General features: G+C 54.0%; 1 protein-coding gene across 3 annotated transcripts in view; it reads left to right on the top strand.

Moving 5' to 3' along the window:
• Positions 1-13740, top strand: part of SH3RF3 (SH3 domain containing ring finger 3) — a 344795-nt gene that overhangs the window by 217913 nt on the left and 113142 nt on the right. The window lies entirely within an intron of this gene.

The raw sequence follows: 13740 nt of genomic DNA, 5'->3' as shown, positions 1-13740 counted from the left end.
AGAAGTCAAAAATCTGAGCTCCCAGACATTTTTAGCCAATGGAACTTTTTCCCAGGCAGACTGTTACAGGGATACTCAAAGACATACATGAGAATGTTCACGGAAACTTGATTATGATGGCCCCAGGCTGGAAGCAGTTCAAATGTCCATCAACTGTGGAATGGATAAAGTGTGGTATGTCCATATGATGGACTGCTAACCAGTAGTGAAAATGAACAAAAGATTACTACGTTTTCTAGATTTTTGAAAGAAGCCAGACACAAAAGAGCATATGCTGTAGGATTTTTTTAAAGGAAGTTCCAAAGCAGGCCCGACTACCTCGGGGTAACAGACGTCAGAGCAGCGGTGCCTTCAAGGGCAGATTGACTGGAAGAGACAAGGAGGCTTCTGGGATGTGGAGGTGTTTTAGATCTTAGTTTGGGGAGTGGCTACACAGTTGTAGCAGCTGTAAAATGGTGTTCAGTTAACATTTGTGCACTCTTTTTTACACTGCAATTTAGGAAGCTAGGGAAAAATGTTATAGGGAACCCCAAGGCAGGTAACAGTAGCATCCACCCCTTGCTGATGGCTGAGTCAGGCCCATCAGCTACCCCCTTCTCTGGAGGAGGGTCAGGCATCATCAGGGAGGCCAAGACTGTGGGCGCAGGGCTGGGAAACCAACCAGCTGGGCTTCTGACAGCTCTCCTTGGTTCCGCAGTCATACGCAAAGTCACTGGCAAGTTGCCCATCTGTGCCTTCCCAGGGTTGATTGCCTAGCCACTGGAGATGTGCCTTTCGAATACTCTTCCCTCCAGGATGTAGGGCGTCTCCTTCATCTCTCTGGCTCTGTGGCCTTTTGTGCCCCATACTGGCCCTCACAGGGCCACCTCTGCTCTGAGCACAGGCTCCTTACACCCTGTATGTTTCCTCAGATAGGACAGCCCTGTGGCCCTTGAGGCTCAGGGGCCTGGCCCTCCTCCCAGGAGCCATGGCAGGGGCGTCACTCCTCCTTGTCCTGCACCTTCCTGGGCAGGGCTGCAGCCTGTGCAGTGCCTAGCCCCACACCATCGCCCTAGGAGCCCTGGCCGCAGCCACAGTGCCACCTCAGATGCTCAGAAACAGACTCCTGGGTTCTCTGCAACAACCAGTGACACCAGAAGCCCCAAATGGGGATTGCTGAGGACCGTTTTTCACTGTTTTTATATTGATTCCCTTTTGAGGTGCTTGAAATGTGGAACAAAAGGCCACTGTGACTCTTGCCTAGCCTTAGGGTGTGTCCTGGTGGGTTGGAAAGTTAGCCCAGACTGTTGTCCTCTTTGAGGCCGAGCAGGTGTGTGAGATCAGAGTGGTCAGAGCCGGGGTCTTCTGCAGGCTTGGAACCCGAGCTAGACTGGTGCCGCGAGGGAGCCTGGGGCTTCCTTCTCTGGATGCCACTCAGGCAGATGGCACAGTTTGGAGTGTACTTTATGCCAAGAGATGGAGCTGGTGCTCCTGAAGGAATGTGGTGGACCCGTGCTCCTGCAGGACTGACTGACAGAGAGCTCTCCTGCAGCCCATTCAGCTGGGGTTTGAAGCGTGTACAGGGTGCAGGTTTGTGGGCAGGCATCCGACTGGGGTCCTGTGGGGCAGCGGGACTTCCGCCCCACCTGGGCTCCCCAGCAGTCAGTTCAGGCCTGATGCTTGATGGACTGCAGTGGATCTGTAAGAAGTGGACGAGAACTTTTGCGCTGCAGACCGTATAGTCGTCTCCCACCTGGGGCTATTTCTTCACCCTGGGCTTTCTGGGCAGGCACAGTGGGACAAATGGACTAAAACTGGCCTGGAGCTGGCCTGACCCTCCGCTGCTGGCGGCCTGTATCCTGAGAAGGCAGTGCTGTCTCCAGAAATGTCCATACTTCCTGGTGTACTGTGGAAATCATCCTCTCCCCCAGGTACCCACCTGCCCACTGGTCACGGGCGCTGCATCTGTGTGTGCACCCGCCGCCTCCTCCTCCCCACCCCCGTGCACCTTTCCTGCCCAGGCCTTGACTTTCCTCACTGCCCTTCCAGCTCCTCTTCCTCCTTCCCGGCCCACAGTCCTGCGCCCTGGAACCTGCCTCCTTGTTCTTTTCTCCCCACTGGTTTTATGAGCAGTCACCGTTCAGCAGCCGTCTTCACATGGGAACTCATGGCATGTGTCACTGACTCCTGCCCGTTCGTCAGAGGACTGCTGAGCAGGACACTCTCACTGGTGTCTACCCAGGACAGAGAGAAGAGCAGGCAAGGGGTGCTCTTGCCCTTGGGGAATAAACCCAGACGCAAGACAGGGCCTTCCTTCTGTGTCTCCAGTCCTTGACAGGGCAGAATTATTGCAGTCGTTTTGGTTTTTCAGAAGGCACTGTTCCAATAGGAGTGAGAATGATTCCATCTGAGGGAATTCCTCAGGCCTGGGGACGGGGGAGCCCCTTCCTTGGTGTGTGAGGGCTGTGGTGGACCAGTGGCGGGGTCAGTGCACTGTGGGAACACGGAGGAGGTGCTCGGTCATTCCCGAGTCTTGCCATGGCTTGGCTGGGTCCAACTTTGGCGTCCCCACCCTGTAGCATGAGTGCTCCAATGGGAGCTCTTGCCAAGCCAGCCCCATTCTCCTTTTTCATGGGGCTCCAAGATGGCATGCTTGGGGTCTGCCGTTCCTGAGAGCAGGGCCTGTACCTCATGGGCAATGGCAGCCCCAGTGGCAGGACCACGAGTGGGCCATGGGACAGCTCAGGGCATTGTGGGCTTCAGAGGTGGACCCAGTGGGACCCAACACCACACACTAGACATGTGACCTTTGACAAGTTCCTTAACTTTCCTGGGCCTCAGTTTCCTCTCTCAAACGAGGGCAGTGACACGGGCCTCGGGGTAGTCATGTGGCTTAAAGACAGTAACAGAGTGCACAGACAAGGCTGCCATGAGGTGGGCTCCTCGTGTGGGCTGTCTGCTTTGTTTCGTTATCGTAAATGTTTGCTGAATGACTGACTCCTCGCTGGCCCGTTCGGGCGTCTGTTGAAGGTCTTTGTGTGGTTCCTGGGCTTGGGCTTTATTTGGCCTCGCATCCCCGAGTGTTTTCTTGCAAGTGCTCATTTTGGCTCCCCCAGCGGCTGGGGGCTCTTTGAGGGTAGGTGTGCCCCCGTCCGTGCAGGCAGGACAGCCCCAGCCGCGGCTTCCTAAGCTGAGCAGTTAGCAGTTGGATAATGTCAACAAGACAGGCGATGCAGCATTCCAGTGCTGGTGATAGGAGCGGCAGCTTGCTTGCACGCTGTCCTTGAGCAGCACGGGTGGGAGTCAGCTCAGTCCAGAGACAGGACGCAGGGCTGTGCTCTCCTGTCCTGCCGAGGCCCCGGAGGGACTTGCATGCAGACTTAGAAGGCACATTAGCAGATTTGCCCATGATGCTTGTCTGTAGGAAAACCTCTCCATGGGGCCAGAATTCAGATGCCAAAGACATAATAGGCTGGAACTGCAGTTGTAAAGAATGGTGAAATGTAGTAAGCATAGATGTCAGGTTCTGCCCTCACGCTCTGAAAACCAGTTGTTCAAGCAGTGTAATGCCGAGAGCTAGATCACCAGCAGTTAATAAAAAGAGCCCGAAGTTAGTGGGGGCTGCGGTGGTGCTTTGTTTACTGGGGGGGACATTTACAGATTAGCTCCTCTGCGTGATCGCTGTGTGTGGCCGGCTACCTCGGGGACGCGCCATGTAGGGCACACCCTCATGGACACTCATGCCCTGCCACGCGCAGAAACAGCCCGCATCACCTCTGCCTGGGCAGCAAAAGGAGGAGGGTCTGAGGAGGGTCCCCCTTCCCGACTTCCCCTCCGTGTCCCGGTGACAAGGGTGAAGGGCGGCCGCTCTGTGCCTAAGATGGCCCCGAGTCTGTGGCGTGTTGACAGGCAGGGGTGGTGGAGGGCGTGGAAGGCTGATGGCACCAGCCAGCCCGCTCTGCCGGGCAGTGCTCTGCTCAGGGCCAGAGAGAGCTCTTGGCGCCCTCAGGTCTGGTTTGGGAGAAGAGGGCGGTGGTGGTTCCCTGGGGGAAGGTCTCCCCTCCCCTCAGCGACTAGGGTGCCCTGAGAGCTGACACTGTGCTCCTGGTCTGTTCACTCACTGTCTGCTTTTATTTGCACAGCTTCTCAGAGGGTGTTATGGGTGAGAAGTTGTCCCCCTATTTGGCAGGTGAGAAATATGGAGCCCAAATGGGATGGCACCGTGCACTGGGGCTTGCCCACCTGACCTCAGCCCAGCTCTTTCCCAGTGTGGATGGGCATGCACTGAAGTGGGGAGGAGTTCTCTTGACCTGGAAGGAGGCATGGCTTGGTGCCATGGAATGCCTCGGGGCTCTTCTAGAAATATAGCGTTGCAGGGAAAACTTCTCTTGTGAACTCGGGAGGTCTTGCATAGTCCAGCGTGCGTGTGCCCCTGCACACACACACGGGCAGGGCTGGCTTGAGATGGGAGAGGCTGAAGCACATGGTGACTGTGGGTCAGGGGCAGCCTCTGCTGGACTCAGAAATGGGAAGTGGAAATAGGGGCACAGACGAATTGGCAGAGCTGCTGGTGACCTGTGAGCGTCTGGTAATTCAGAGAAAGCACCCTCGCGTCAGTGGATTTAGTCAGATCCCCCCGGGATCTGGGGAGAGCAGGAGATGGAGACTTTCTCTTGCCTTCTGTGACCATGGCTATGTGAGCACAAGGTGTCCCACGTTTGCCACAGACATGGGCCACTCCACCGTTCTCCCCAGTGCTGGACATGGAGATCCAAGTGTCCAGGCTTCCTCTCTGTGGCTTGTCAAGCCCATTGCTTTGGGATACAAGCAAATAGAATTTCAGTGGTGGCGAAGGCTACCTTACCCTTGCACCTGACCCACGGGAGACAGAAGGGCCTGAGCTCTGAGGATGTCCAGCCTTGGCTGCTGCTGCAGAGGGAGCGGTCAGGTCTTGTGTGGAGGGCTGAGCAGACATTCTCCAGGGGCCTGCTATCCAGTGGGGTCCCCAGTCGAGAGGAGTCCAGAGGCCTGGCAGGAATTTTCAAATGTGTCTACAGCAGTCACTTTCTGAGTGCCTGTCCCACGTCTGGCAAGCCTGTGCCCTGTGTGGGCTGTGGCAGGCAGGGCCGTGGGCTAGCTGGGTCTGTGGCTCATTTCCCCCTGGAGACTGTGTGGGTGGAGTGCCACCAGGGATCCCCAAGAACCATCCCCAGGCCTGTGGCTCCTCGGGCCAACTCTCCAACCCTACCACTGCCCTACCCGGCAGGCTTGAGTCTGCGGCCGACTGACGAGGAGGGGTCCGACCCTGGTGCCCCAGCCCTGCTCACTGCCCCCAGCCACGTGGCCTTCCTCTGTCTCCTGACAGCCCAGGGCCCTCCCTGCCTTGGCATAGCGCGGCGAGCCAGCACGGGCACCAATCCACCTGGCTCCAGACTTTCATCCCCGTGCCTCATTGTCCTCATCTGTGTTCTAGTGTAATGACCGTGCCCACCTCACCGGGTTCTGCTGAGGATAAAATTGACAAGTGCAGTGCACAGAACGGTGTCTGGCACAGAGTCAGACCATGTGCTAGAAATTATCGTCACCTTTCATATTATCTTTAGACCCTACACAATCCAGTGCCTCCGAGTCACCTCGCTGTGTGGACAGCAGCAAGAGGCCACGAGTCTCCTCGCAAAATTGCATTTTTGTGCTGGACTCTTGTTCTTGAGGCTGTCGTATGAATGAGGAAGAAGACTTTGACCCTTAAAAAAAGTTTGGAGCAGTCTTCCCTTTCGTTCAGAGCGAAGGGAAACGGTGATTTGTAGAATGAATATCCATTAACTGTGTAGGGAAAGGAGCCTTGTCTGGAATGATCGAGCTTTCAGAAAAGGGGCGCCCCTTGCCACGCTGTGGGCAGAGCGTGGGATCAGTGATTCAGTGTGGGAGGGGCCTGCCCCAGTCACTGGTCTGCTGGAAGGAAAGCAGATTCTGAGCAGCAGGCTGGGCTGGGGCTGGAGAGGCCCCAGCATCCCTGGGCGCCCCCTACCCCTACCCCGCGGCACAGCGAGACCAGGCAGTTAATTTATGCTTCCGTAAACCGTTTTGTATTTGAAAGAGGATGAATGTGTGATTAAATTCTGCTCTTGTTTGTATTTCTTGTTGCTAAATTTGCAACGCAGTTCATGTGCTAATGTTCTTAAATATGTAAATTTGGAGGAGAATTTACTGGGTTATCTTTGGGGTTTTAGTCATGGTAAGTCTTCATACCCTGTTCTTGGATCCAGCTGAGAAAAAGATGAGTGTCTGAGAGATGGAAATTGAAATATTAACTTTATTATCAATAAATCTCAGTAGGAGAATATAGATCAGATCTGGGACAAGGGAACTTGCTGGTTCCTCACCCTCAAGCATAGACCTTGGGACCTCCCAACCCAAGAGAGAGTCGAGACTGAAAACTGACACCTGCCTAGAATTGCTCCTGAGCCAGAGCTGGGAGAGTGGAAAGAGGAGAATGACCTCCAGGCCCTACGGCTTCTGATAGATTAGCTCCACCTGGCCAGTGCAGGTGGCCTGAGACTGTGAAGATCTCCCTCGGTTAGGGAGGCACATAGAGTGTTCACAGATGAAATTATGTGGTTTCTGCAATTTGCTTTGAAACACCCCAGAAAAACAGTGGAGGAGGGCAGGCGGTGCAGGAGTCGAGAATGGCAGAATGGTGCTGGTGGCTGAAGCTGAGTGATGGGTGCCTCTTTCTACTTTTGTGTCTGTTATAAAAAGTTAAAAAGTCCTGCGTTAGGCCTTGCTGCCCCTGCAGTCAGGTAACTGATGGGGGGATGAGAGAAGAGGCCAAGAGTGCTGTCCAGCGTGTATCACTCTGCCTCTGCCAGGAAGGCAGACGCTCCTGCCGCAGGGGTAGCGGCTGCGCCTGGCCTGCGGTGGAGGTGTGCTGCGCCCACCTCATCCTCTGCTCACCTCTCTCTGCTTCCGGTTTCCTTCCATCTTGGCCTGGTGGATTCCTTCCACCTTCTGAGCTCTGTGGTGCTCTCGCGGCAGCCCCCATGGGAGCACGATGCAGGGCAGCTCCCTGAGGATTCTGGAGTCTCCCTAAGGCATGTGACCACAGTCTGTGCCCCTATATCAAGACACTGCTGCTCAGCGGGCGAAACCAGACCATCTGAAGGAGGAGACCTGTGCTGGGCCTTCCCTGAAACGTCGTGCTCCTCAAAGGGACTGTGTTTCCACTAAACTGAAAAGCACCAAAGTCTTTTATGGCGCCTCATGCTTTGTACAAAATGGAAAAAGATATGTTCCTGCTGCAACTCAGGAAGCCTCACGGTTGGTTGACAGATAGCCCAGCCAAGGCTGCTCTTTTCTTTAGTTTTTCATGACTTTATGATTGTAAAAGTAGTACCTGGCTATTGTTCAAAATAGGGAGATTCAGAAAGTGTAAAAAAGAAAATTAAAATCACCTACAATCCTACCAGTAAATGTAAATACACGTGTAGGAAGAGAGTGAAATGTTAGCATGTTGTTCCGTTTCCTTTATTCATTCCTATGTATAAATTTACATATATTTTGAACAAATTTGGGATTGTGCAGCACCAGTATTCTATCTTGCTTTTTTCATTAAATTGTGAGAATTTTCCAATGATGTTCTTGCGGTAGCTTCAAAGCCCTCACCCCACAGTCTGTCCTCAGCACAGCAGTCAGGGCTCCTGCTGAATGTGTGTTGGTTGTCCCTCTGCTGTGTAGACCTCCCAGCCCCTCCCCCATCTCACTCCAGGAAAACCAGGACCTGCGGAGGCCGGAGTCCCGCGCAGCTGATCCGTCACCTTGACCTCACTCTACCCACGAGCCCGCTCCAGCCACTCTGGCTTCCTTGCTCCTCCCCAGACACACCAGCCTCGCCTACTCCCACCACAGGGTCCTGGCACCTGCTGTTCCTGCCTCTCTGTCGCTCCTCCCCCAGATGTCAGTCCCCCTGCTGTGTCTCCTGCAGGTCTTGTGTCCCAGGTCACTTGCTCTAAGCCCCCTGTGTTACCACACTGCCCTCCCCACCAGCACATCTCCCGCTCCTGCTGTCTGCTCCATACACCCCTCACCACCTGACACACTAGCTGTATGTAATCCAATGCTTACTGCCTTACTCTCTGGGTCTCCCTGAGACAGGAGTTCTGTCTGATTTTTAACCGATGTGCCTTCAGTGCCAAGCAGAGGCCCTGGCACACAGTAGGCATCGAATACATGTGTGCTCTATGATCAGAGCCCTTCTCCTTCTCTAGCACCAACCCCAGGTGGTTGGCGTCTGTCCTCCCCGGGCCAGTCTACCTGGTCTCAGCCCCCTGCTGCCGCACGGACCCCGGAACCCTAACAAGTCGCACAGACCTTCCTCGGCAGCCTCTGCACCAGCTCCATAGAACGCACCCATCGCTGCTCAGGAGCTCACAGAGCTTCAATCCACAGCCAGCTTCTGTTCAGCCTGGAGTCTGCACAGCCCGAGCCCACTTACTTCTGACCCTGCACACACAGCGCATGCACAGATGCACATGTGCACACACTCACGGACACACACAGCACATGCGCACACATACACCTGCACGTCTTCCCTGCCTTGAATTACTCATGTCACATTTGGCCCCTGTCCATCACCATGGAAATTAAATTCCTTCTCCATTTAGCCCAACCTCTCTCTAATAGATCTTTTATTCAGTGTGCACTTATGAGTATTCATAAGCCCCTTTTGTGACCATGGAGTACATCCTTAGGAAAAGTTCTTTCCATGAAAAAGCTTCACCAGCACATACTGTGCACAGCTCCAAGGTGCCTGGGGAGAGACTGAAGTGAAGCCAGGGCACCCCATGGGCTGCCTGCCTCTAGCTGCCGGGTCGCGTGTGAAGTGGGCGTGAGTCGCAGCTCCCTCCAGGAGTTGCTGAAGGCACGTGTGACCATGCTGAGCGCAGTGTTCAGGTCATCCTCCATGAGTAGGCACCCTCGCATACACATGCAGATGTTAGCTGCATTCATGCATTGATTAGGTATTTATTGTACACCTCCTGTGTGCCCAGCACTAAGCTTGTTAACCACCTGTGAAATAAGACGGCTGTTTGTAAGTGGACGAAGGAGCCTCTGATTTTCAGAATTCCGTATCAGCTCGGAGGTCTTGATTGTCTTGTAGTTACGAGGGTTGTCCTGAGATCTCAGAGAGAGAGTGAGCCAGAGAAAGAGAGACTGAGGGAGAAGGGGAGGGAGAGACATGGAGAAATGGAGAGAGAGGGTGGAAATGCTTGCTGTCTGGAAGCCAAGTGGTTGGAGGCTTAAATTAAGAGGTGGTGAAGTGGCAGGTGGCGTGTCAAGCCCACAGTAGCAGAACAGTTCAGTGGAGGCCTGGCTGGAGCTTCATGAACCATGGCTGAGCATTTTTCTGTCCCTCGGCCACACTGGGAGCCTCCAGGGGCAGTGTCCTGGGCCTCGCCTGATCTTGGGAGCTGATTTTTCTGTCCCGGGGAAGCTGTGTATGGGGTGCTTGCCTGCTGTGGGTGCACAAATGTCCCGTAGGGGAGGAAGACATTTCCTCTACCCACTCTGGGTCCTTCTGGCTGAACAATGAATTAAATTCACATAAGACAGAATAACAGGAGAAAATCAAACAAAGCTTTGTAACATGTATACATGGGAGAGACTCAGGAAAACTAAGCAACTCGCCAAAATGGCCGAGGTTCTCATCTTAAATACCCTCCTCAGCTAGAGGCAAAGGAGGATGTTGGGGGTGGGGGGAGTCAATTATGGGAGAGTACCAGAAAAGTACAGTAAACAAGAGTGAGGTTATATGCAGATTTAAGTCCTTGCCTCCTGCATTGATGAGAGTTCCTAGAGATAAGGTCATACCCCCTCCTTCCTGGTACAGAGAGGGAGACACCTTTGCAGATGGAGATTTCCCTTACAAATGTAAATGTGTCTTACAAAGGGTAACTTCTGCTTTTCAGAGTTTCTCTTGTCTGCAGTTTTAAAAAGTAACCAGCCCAAAATAATCCTCATGCCAAAGAGACGTATTTTGGGGTGACCAATGCCAGTCCCCTGCAGTCCCATCCGCTTCCCAGGTGCCATGTGAGGACAGATGGGGCCCTCAGCGCCACCCGCAGGATCAGAAACCCAGCATAGCTGGCAAGTGTGTTCAAGGATGGGGCAGGGGGACACAGGAAGGGCTGGGTGGATTCCAAATGAGGAGTGTTTCCAAACCCATGTCTCCTGCAGGGGGTGCACGCTGAGGGCCCCAGAAAGGCTCCTGGCTGTTGGAGCCACGTGGGGCCGGGGCACTGCTACCAGCTGCACAGGTGTCTATTTTCCACCCAGGCCAATGGGAAGAAGAGGTTTTATGTCTCATTGGGTCTCTTCTGCCCTCGATGCCAGTGGCTGTCAGTATTTTTGGATTGAGACTCAGTGAGAAATGCCTTTCCATCCCCACCATGGGCGCGCACCCCAGTGTGTACGTGAAACTGAACGGACACTTCCTGGGGCTGCTTCACCCAGCCCGCTGAGGCTTTCTGACAGTGTCTCTTCTAATCTGGGTCACTTTTTAAAAAGCGCTGGTCAGGGCCCCCTAAATCAATAGGTACAAACGACTGCTCTTAGGGATACACACAGCTCTGTGAGTAAGGAAAGGAAATATTAGACCTTCTATTGACATTTGTTATTTAAGAATTTTTAACTTACTTTTATTTTCTATTTTGTGTGGCTTTATGATGCATATAATATAGTGGCACACTAGAAAATATGTCATTTATCGGAGGTGTGTTCCGAGAAATGCTTTCCTGACAGGGGTGCACAGTCACTGAAGAGGTTAGAGGCCCCTGGCCTGGGTCATCGCTGGTGGCCTGGCCCTGGGGTCCACCGGTGAAGCTGCCCCTGCCTGCTGGCTTCTGAACTCTATGCCAGCCATGTCTCCTTACAGTGCTCCCCTGCTCCTTCCTCAGCCACCTACGACCTGTGACCTGTGCAGCAGAAGGACCCTGTGAGGTGTTTACTTCAGTCCTCTGCTTAAAATGGCCAGAAATGCCTTGGCCAGCACACTGGGGACGTGATGGCTCTGTAGGAGGCCCCTCACCCCGCCTGTGCGCTGAGGTCTGCCACCTTCCCACAGAGAGACGCCCCTCGGGGCTTCTTGCAGAAATGGAGAATAAGTGGTGCCTTTTGTTTCCTGAAAAACAACCTTTTTTCTCCTTTTATCTGCAGGCACAATTATCACAGGGTCTTTATGCTAATCTCAGCGCTTCCAGGAGGTGTCCTCTGGCTCACGGATGTCCCCCGCCAAGGCGCTAATCCTCACTCTTTGCTGCTCATGAGCCTTTTCTCTGACTTGGACACGTTCTCAGCAAATGAGAGAAGTTTTCTGTTTTTTCATTTTTATCTATATCAGACTCTGTCTGGAATCTTTCTTCTCATGGGCCCTGATACTGAAATGAGACCGTGATGCTGGCACAGGAAAGGAACATCACTCAGTGTCAGAGGCTGACCTCAGAGGGGAAGCCTCATTCCCCATGGCAGTTGGGTGAGTGCCCAGGAAGGGAGGGTGGCAGCTCTGCACGGAGGCCCAGAGAGGGGTGCTGTGCGTGTTTTCTGGTTGTAGTGAAGACCACTCACCAAGCAAGGGCGCGCTGACCCTCTCTTGCAGGCCCTCCTGGGACTGGCGGTGGTGGCGAGGTTGTTCCTGGGCTCGCTGCCGTGCCGCAGGTGTGGGTAGAGGACACGGCACCCCTCTGTCTGCCCTGCCGGCAGCAGGGCCTTGAGGTTCCAGTGGGGATGCTGCCGTCGTCGGCACGAGGGCACGGGGCCGGGGCAGATTTGCCGAAGTGGTCCAAGGCTCGGCCAGACGGCCCCAGCTGCTAGCCATCGTGGCAGGTGAGGCAGCCCCCGCGTGCTCTTCCAGGCGCTGGCGGAGTGGCACGGCCCACTGCTCATGTAAAGCGCCCTGCACCTCACGGAGCTGGGGCTTTGTCCAGTCCTGGATAATGGGATGCGGAAACAAGTGTCATGTCCCGGTCTCCTTACTTTAGCTGTTAGGCATTATCTCTTCCAAAATCCGCGCCTGTACTAGTCTTTGCGTGCAAGGTTGGGCAACTGCTGTGCAGTTCAGCTGTCCATCTACGTTTGTCTTCATTGCTGGATAGTTCTTGTCTTCAATCTCAATTATCTGAATAGTTGCCTCAGTTCCCCAGCCCACCTTGACAACATAACTGCAGCCTCACCTGTCCCTTCAGTCACCTCGAGAGGGAAGCAACGTGTGAATGCAACACAGAGAGGACAGCATGGAAAAGAGGCAGCTGCCCTGTGCTTGTGCAGTGTGAGTCGCAGGTGGGACTCCCAGCAGCCGGGACCATGGCCCCGCGTCTGGGTTTCCGCTACCCTGCTGCAGGGCTTCTGGCCTTGCTGACCACTCTGTAAAAGGTTTAATTCTAAGGATGGGGATCAGCTCAAGGTAGAAGCCTCTCCCGTGGCAGGTGCGCAGCAAACTCTTGGGGTTGCGTGAGAGAGCGCCAGGCCGGGGTGCTGGTGCGGGCATTACAGGCGTCCAGGCTTCCACATCCCCAGTGAATGCAAGCTTGGCATTGTTAGCAGACCTTGAGCTCGCCGCCACGGCTCTGAAGTACAAGGTGGGAGCAGATGACCCCCGCCCTTGGAAACCGTCGCTGAAGACCTCCCAGTGCGAGACTCTGCCCGCCCTAATTTTCATGCCAACAAGAAGATCTGATTTATAAAGACCCACATTTGAATCTCCAAGATGAAGCCAGCTCTCTCCAGTTGCCAAAGGCATAGATGCCCCTCAATGAATATGTTAGTTTTTTAACCTAAAGGTGTAGCAAGATCAGAAAAGCATCCTCATGCTCTGCAGTAGGAGTTCATGATGGTGGATCCAATGAGATGTGGTGGGAAGGTGTGAGCAGTAGCGATAGTGCCAGTGAACTGTGTGATTTGGAACAAGTCATTTAAACTCTCTCCACCTCAGTTCCTCATCTGTAAAATGCCATTTTTAAAAAAAATCTAGTTGCAACCTAGCATGACCCAGGGAAGTACAGAGTGCTGTGGGATTGTGAAGGAAGGGCCATCACAGAGCATGAATAATGATAGCCTCTTCCATTTTTTTTTTTTGGTGAGGAAGATTGGTCCTGAGCTAACATCTGTTGCCAATCTTCCTCTTTTTTTCTTTTTCTTTTTTTTGCTCCCCAAAGCCCCAGAACATAGTTGTATATCCTAGTTGCACGTCCTTCCAGTTCCTCTGTGTGGGATGCCACCTCAGCATGGCTTGATGAGTGGGGCTAGGTCTGTGTCCAGGATCTAAACCTCTGAACCCTGGGCTGCTGAAGTAGAGCTTGTGACCTTAACCGCTCTGCCACAGGGCCCGCTCCCTAAAATGGCCATGTTGATGTGGCCTCAGCCATTGACATCCAGGTCAGATGAGCCCCTGTGGTGCTGTGGGAGATGTGCGTGGCCTGTGGCCATCCACAGGCTGCCTGCTTCAACAGCTCAGGCAGTCAGCTGTTGAGAGCACTTATTTCAGCCTTTCCCTTCTAAAGCTCTAGCTGTGCTCAGAGGCTGCCTTCCGGGAGGAGGGTGAGGGTGCCAGAGTTGAAAGGGAATCCTCTATCCCACCAGCCCTGTGGACGATAGCCATGGAGAGCACGGGTGTTCACGGCTGGGACGCGCCGACGAAGATGCTGCACCGTCTCCGCTGCCCCCTCAGGGAGGCGGGAGCACTCGAGATTTCCCCCGACCCGGTTCCAGGCT

This window comes from Equus caballus, chromosome 15 (genome assembly GCF_041296265.1).
Source record: "Equus caballus isolate H_3958 breed thoroughbred chromosome 15, TB-T2T, whole genome shotgun sequence".
Taxonomy (NCBI): domain Eukaryota; kingdom Metazoa; phylum Chordata; class Mammalia; order Perissodactyla; family Equidae; genus Equus; species Equus caballus.
This window is presented reverse-complemented; position numbering and strand designations above follow the sequence as displayed.